This window comes from Ovis canadensis, chromosome 13 (assembly GCF_042477335.2).
Source record: "Ovis canadensis isolate MfBH-ARS-UI-01 breed Bighorn chromosome 13, ARS-UI_OviCan_v2, whole genome shotgun sequence".
NCBI lineage: Eukaryota > Metazoa > Chordata > Mammalia > Artiodactyla > Bovidae > Ovis > Ovis canadensis.
Genome location: NC_091257.1, coordinates 76000518 through 76006924, shown reverse-complemented (window position 1 = coordinate 76006924; position 6407 = coordinate 76000518). Strand labels below are relative to the sequence as shown.

At 40.1% G+C, this 6407-nt stretch overlaps 1 pseudogene; it reads left to right on the top strand.

Annotated features, from left to right (window-relative positions):
* The first annotated feature begins 608 nt into the window (after window positions 1-608).
* Window positions 609-2460, top strand: LOC138417901 (spermatogenesis-associated serine-rich protein 2 pseudogene; annotated as a pseudogene).
* The last annotated feature ends 3947 nt before the right edge of the window (window positions 2461-6407 follow it).

Here is a 6407-nt window from a genome sequence, read left to right as displayed (position 1 = left end):
ATGTGTTAAATCTGCTAGCACTTCAAGATAAAGCTCTCCAGCTTAGGAGAAAGTGGCAAGTGCTTGAGGAACTGAGACATCAGTTAAACCTGTAACGTGTGGGTGTACGTTAAGTACATTAAATAATTAAGAAATCTATCTTTGAGGACTGAATCTCATAATGGATTTCTTCTTGAAAATGTTCTTTGCAAGTGAAGAAATTAAAGCACTGAGTTGTTTAAAATATTTTGGCCAAGAAGGATAATATACTGTTTCGGGAATAAATTTTAAAAAACAAATAGCTTTTCCTCTTCTCAGATTCCAGAGTGTCCGGGACGCAGAGCCGGAACTGGGGAATGCGGCGACTGCGGGGGTCCCGGATAGGATCATAGTTCCCTGACCAGGGCTCAAACTCCAGCCCCAGCAGTGAAAGCGCTGAGTCCTGTCTACTGAACTGCCAAGGAATTCCTTGAAGATCTTTTAAAAGTTATTTGACATTTGCCATTTGTCTGCCAGCCCATGATGTTACGATGATGCGAATCTCCCTGGAAAAAGAGACATAAATGTCTGCAATATTTCTTGACATGAATTTGATATGAGAGAAGAAAAAGAGATTGACAGCTAGTGAACAGGATTTCAAATAACCAGGATTTTATATTTATCACCTCCAACTACAGCCTTCGGTTGCCTCCTTTTAAATCAAAGATAACTACAGTCAGAACCAAGACAAGGCAAAATAATACTTTTCTTCTGCATTTTTTTGAGATTAAAGAAACCTGCAATGTCTAGGAAACAAAACTAGAAGGATTCATCAGGATTCATTTTTGATTTGCAGTCCAATACTGTACTGGCCCAAGGAGGAGCTTTTGAAAACATGAAAGAAAAGATAAATGCAGTGCGTGCAATAGTTCCCAATAAGAGTAACAATGAAATTATCCTGGTTTTGCAACGCTTTGATAATTATGTGGACAAAACAGTACAAGCATTCATGGAAGGTAGTGCCAGTGAAGTACTCAAAGAATGGACAGTGACAGGCAAGAAAACGAACAAAAAGAAGAAAAGCAAGCCAAAACCTGCAGCAGAACGAAGTAACAGTATCCCAGATTCCAATAAATCAGTTTCTATTCAAGAGGAACAATCTGCGCCCTCCTCAGAGAAAGGTGGTATTAATGGTTATCATGTCAACGGTGCCATCAATGATACTGAGTCTGTGGACTCACTCAGTGAAGGTATGGAGACGCTTTCAATAGAAGCCAGAGAACTGAAGGATCCTGAGTCTGCCACATCAGAAATGCTGGATAGAACAGGATCCATGCTGGAGAATGGTGTCTCTGATTTCGAGTCCAGATCTTTGACTATGCATTCTACTCAGAATTCTCAACAAAACAAGAATGCTGCCAAGTCTCTCTCAAGAACTACTGTAGGACCTCAGCTTTCAAATCTAGGCATGGAAGATGTTCCCCTCTCTTCCACCAACAAAAAGCTTGGTTCTAATATTGAAAAATCTGTGAAAGACCTCCAGTGCTGCACAGTGTCTCTTGCATGATACCAAGTTGTAGTTAAAGAAGAGATGGATGCTTCTATTAAGAAAATGAAACAAGCTTTTGCCGAATTGCAGAGCTGTTTAACGGATCGGGAAGTGGCGTTGCTTGCTGAAATGGACAAAGTGAAAGCTGAAGCAATGGAAATTTTGCTTAGCCGTCAAAAGAAAGCCGAACTTCTAAAGAAAATGACTGATGTGGCTGTTCGGGTGTCAGAAGAGCAGTTGGTCGAGCTCAGAGCTGATATCAAGCACTTTGTTAGTGAACGTAAATATGATGAGGATCTGGGACGAGTGGCCCAATTCACCTGTGATGTAGAGACCCTGAAGAAGAACATTGATTCGTTTGGACAAGTGTCCCATCCAAAGAACAGCTATTCGACCCGGGCTCAATGTAGCTTGGTTGTATCTGTGTCTTTGGGTAGCCCGTGTGACGCCTCTGCTGCTGCTGTTTCCACCTGCACCTCTGCTGCCAGCCTTACAAGCACTAACAAGAAGAACTTGGCACTGGGGGAGACGCCTGCAACTGTAGCAAACTCCGGTGGCCGATCCTACCAACCTCACCAAGAGGTATTGCCAGGAAACAGACGAGGAGGACAAGGCTACAGGCCACAAGGCCCAAAGTCCAGTGACCTCACTAACCAAGGGCGACACGACAGCGTGGGTAGTTACAGAAATAGCTCATGGTATTCATCTGGTTCCAGGTACCAGAGTTCTCCATCCCAGGCACCGGGAGACACTAGTGAATGGGGCCAGACTCACTCTGCAGGGAAGAACGGGACTGGAGCCAGCATGCAGCCGGGCCCACCCAAGCCCTCGTTCAGGAAGGGGCTCCCCCAGCGCAAACCTAGGACCTCTCAGCCTGAAGTTGTGAACTCCTGAGGAAAATTCCAGCCGGTCTCTCTCTTCTTCCCCACACAATTCAACTTGGTAATTGGACTTTAGGAAACTTATAGTTAGATTTAATAACAAAAAGAATCACAAAATGGCATCACTTTTTATGCCATTCTAAATATTTTGGTTTCTTCTCTCCTTGTTTCCTCTTTACCATTTTTGGAAGGGAAGCTGTTTTTTTTTTTTTTTTTCCCCTTGAACTTTTCCAGTGAGATGGGTTGATTCTGATTGGTCATTTCCACCAGAAATCACAGGCAACTGTTGCCAGGTTTCCCAAGGGTAAGCAGTGTTCTTCTCGGGGCTCCAGGCCTTCTGGAGGCCTGAAGAAGCCTTCCTCAACCAGCCCGACTGTCCAGGCGTTCAGGAGGAGATGGATCACGGCTGGTCTTGCTGCCTTTCTGTCGCAGCAGGAGCCGCACCTGCCTGTCGGGTTCCCTGTAAACAACAGCGTGAGCAGGAGAGGCAGCGAGGGGGTTGTGTACAGCTCTGAATTGGCCAGGAAAGGGGGAATTGAATAGGTGAAAATGGAAGGACCCTGGGACACGTTTGAGACTCTGCCTGTGCTCCTAAACTGTGCCTGAGCCTGACACTCAGAGAGCAGTTTTAGTCTCGCTTGGCACCATGGCTTAACCTGCGGTTTCTTCCATATGCCCAAGCCTTGTTTTCTATTACCTTAGGCTGCAAACCAGTCTAGGGAAGTCTATGGGAAAGTGGCATTAATTCAAGGGAAAAAAGTATTTCTTCATTTCAGTGTTTGAAGATTTTTGTTGCTCTTGTTCTCCCTCTTTCCTGATTCCCATTCTGACCCTGAACCAAATTTATAGCAATATAATTAGTGTTAATCTAAGGTGTCAACCATCCAAAAATTGCTGCAGTCAATGTTTAGAGTTGAATAAATAAAAACAATTGCATAAATATTCAAAAAAAACAAATAAAAATGTATAAAGAAATAAGCAAAATCACAAAGTTCTTAAAAATGATTTAAGTGGTTTTCTTGTGTTCTAATATAAATACTTTCACTTAACTATGTTTTTGGATGAGAAAAGGAGAAATCTAATTTTAGTTAAATGATCTAAGTGTTCCTGCTGAGTACAATATTAGGAACAAAAGATATGCAAATTGACTTTAGCCTAATAATGAGTAACCATAAAAAGACATTATGAAACCTTTTGTAAAGTTTTTTTTTTTTTTTAGTTTAGCTAAAGAGTCTTTTTTTCAAGAGAGTCTAATCTCATTAAAAGCGAAAAATCACATCAATTCAAAATAACATTGGGAGTACTTTGAATCATCCACAAAGGACATTAGTATACTGCTGCTGCTGCTGCTAAGTCACTTCAGCCATGTCCGACTCTGTGTGACCCCATTGACGGTAGCTCACCAGGCTCCCCCGTCCCTGGGATTCTCCAGGCAAGAACACTGGAGTGGGTTGCCATTTCCTTCTCCAATGCATGAAAGTGAAAAGTGAAAATGAAGTTGCTCAGTCATGTCCGACCCTCAGCGACCCCATGGACTGCAGCCTACCAGGCTCCTCCGTCCATGGAATTTCAGGCAAGAGTACTGGAGTGGGGTGCCATTGCCTTCTCCAAGTAGTATACTATCTTGCAATAAATCCAACACAGCCAAGGATATTTTGTAATGTGGAAGAGTTTGCTGTTTTCATCTGAAATCAGTTGAAGTGGCTTGCCTATGTTTAGGAACTATGCTGTGAGAAAAATATCTATTGTATTTGTATAAAGAAATCATAAACAATTTGCTTCCCTCTTCCCTCAGCATTACAAGATTCATCCATCTGTAAAGTTTTTAACACTGCTTAGTTAAGAGAGAGATTTTTATAGCTACATCCAATTCCCATCAATACTCCCAAGCCAGGAAAATATTTTTATTTTTTGATGTTTTGGTTTAAAAGAACTCAATACTTATTCTCTCTGAATTGTCTCAGTGGAAAATGAAAATACAAACATGAAATTTTTACTTTATCTAAGACTTTTTATTATTTTACTAAATGCCTAAATTCCTTATACTTTGTAGATCAGTTTTTATTAATCATAATAACACTTAAAGATATGAAATGTAAACCTAGGTCTTCAATTAAATAAGTCATAGACAGTAAAGAATCTGCCCAAAATGTGGGAGACCTGGCTTTGATCCCTGAATGAAGAAGATCCTCTGGAGAAGGAAATGGCTACCCACTCCAGTATTCTCGCCTTGAGAAGTCCCTGGGCAGAGGAACCTGGTGGGCTACAGTCCATGGGATCGCAAAGAGTCAGACATGACTGAGTGGCTAACACTTACTTACTCATTTAAGCATATAGTGTTTATAAATTTGTCTTTTGCAAACCTCAGATAACATTCCATTTATGTTGATAGTTTCACCACTTACAGCATCTGGGTATAGTTTATGATGTCCTTATTCCTCTGTCAAATTATGAACTATGATTTAAAGTTAACTTAAATATGTTTCCTGAAATCTGTTATTGAATTAGGATCTTTAGAACAGTTCAGTATTATGGCAATTGGGTAGATACCCTTGTTTATCTTGATACTTTAAAGAAAATTAACATTTGGAGAGAGAGGAAATAGAGTCTATAGTTACCACACAATTCTAATCTTTTAAAATTTATGTATTTTTACTGATATAAATAAATTTGTTCTTCAAACCATTCAAGTTGGGGTGGATGTCATAATCAAAGTATTATATGGAGAAGGCAATGGCAACCCACTCCAGTACTCTTGCCTGGAAAATCCCATGGACGGAGGAACCTGGATGGCTGCAGTCCATGGGGTCACACAGAGTCGGACACGACTGAAGTGACTTAGCAGCATACATTGTTGTAAAATATACTTGATAAGATAGTTTGTTTTAACATTAGAGTACACATTGTCATGTAATGCATTGTTTGGTTAGGTATATACTGTATATCTACACATAAGTATATATTAAGGTATATTAAAACTAATGAAAAAAAAAAACATTTGAATTCAATAAAGGAGGAAGACTGGTAGACTTGAGAAGAGAAAGTTGAACTCCACATCCATAGTCTATTCTCAATATGAGTTAGCAAATTTTGCTATCTGGGTGTTTTGCATAGGTGACAGCCTTTCTCCCTTCACCAAATGTGTTTTCTCTGATTTCAAAAGAGCAATGACTCATTATGATTCAGAGCATTTTATGACTTAGACAATTGTAAAAATAATAAAGAGTCCCTCACTTCTGGTGAAGCTGAAATTTCCAAAGATCCTTCCCTTAAGAACCTATGCTTTCACGTTCAACTAACAAACCTCCTGTGACAGTGCTCACAGATATTACCCTTGCCCAAATCAGGGCTCAATTCAGACCTTCAGAGACTGACAGGCATCTTTTGTATGCGCATCAGCTTTGGTGTTCATAAGTAACTAACTGCTTGTTTGCACCAAAGATTTACTCTCTCACTTTGCTTATGTAATCTATAACATGATACACATAGAGAAAGAATATCTTAGCACTTAGTCTTGATTAGTATGTTTCAGATTTCTTTCAGAATTGCTCAACCGTATTGTATATTTAATTTATTTAAAATGTGGTTATTTTTATAGTGTTCAGGTAAAGACAGCAGTTCATACCTACATTTGAAGTGAAAGTCTCTCAGTCATGTCTGACTCTTAGTGACCCCATGGGCTATAGCCTACCAGGCTCCTCTGTCCATGGAATTCTCCAGGCCACAATACTGGAGTGGGTAGCCATTCACTTCTCCAGGGGATCTTCTGAACCCAGGGATCAAACCTATGTCTCCTGCATTGCAGGTGGATTCTTTACCGTCTGAGGCACCAGGGGAGCCCCTACATTTGAAGGCTTATTGTTAATATTTAGACAGATTTTTAAAAATATATACATGAAGTGTGGCCCAGATGAACATTTTTTTAGTGTACAAAAGTCTCTTTATTAGAATAGCTTTCCATTTTCCCTTTAATCAATCAATCAATCAATTTTATTGAGATATAATTGACATATAACCTT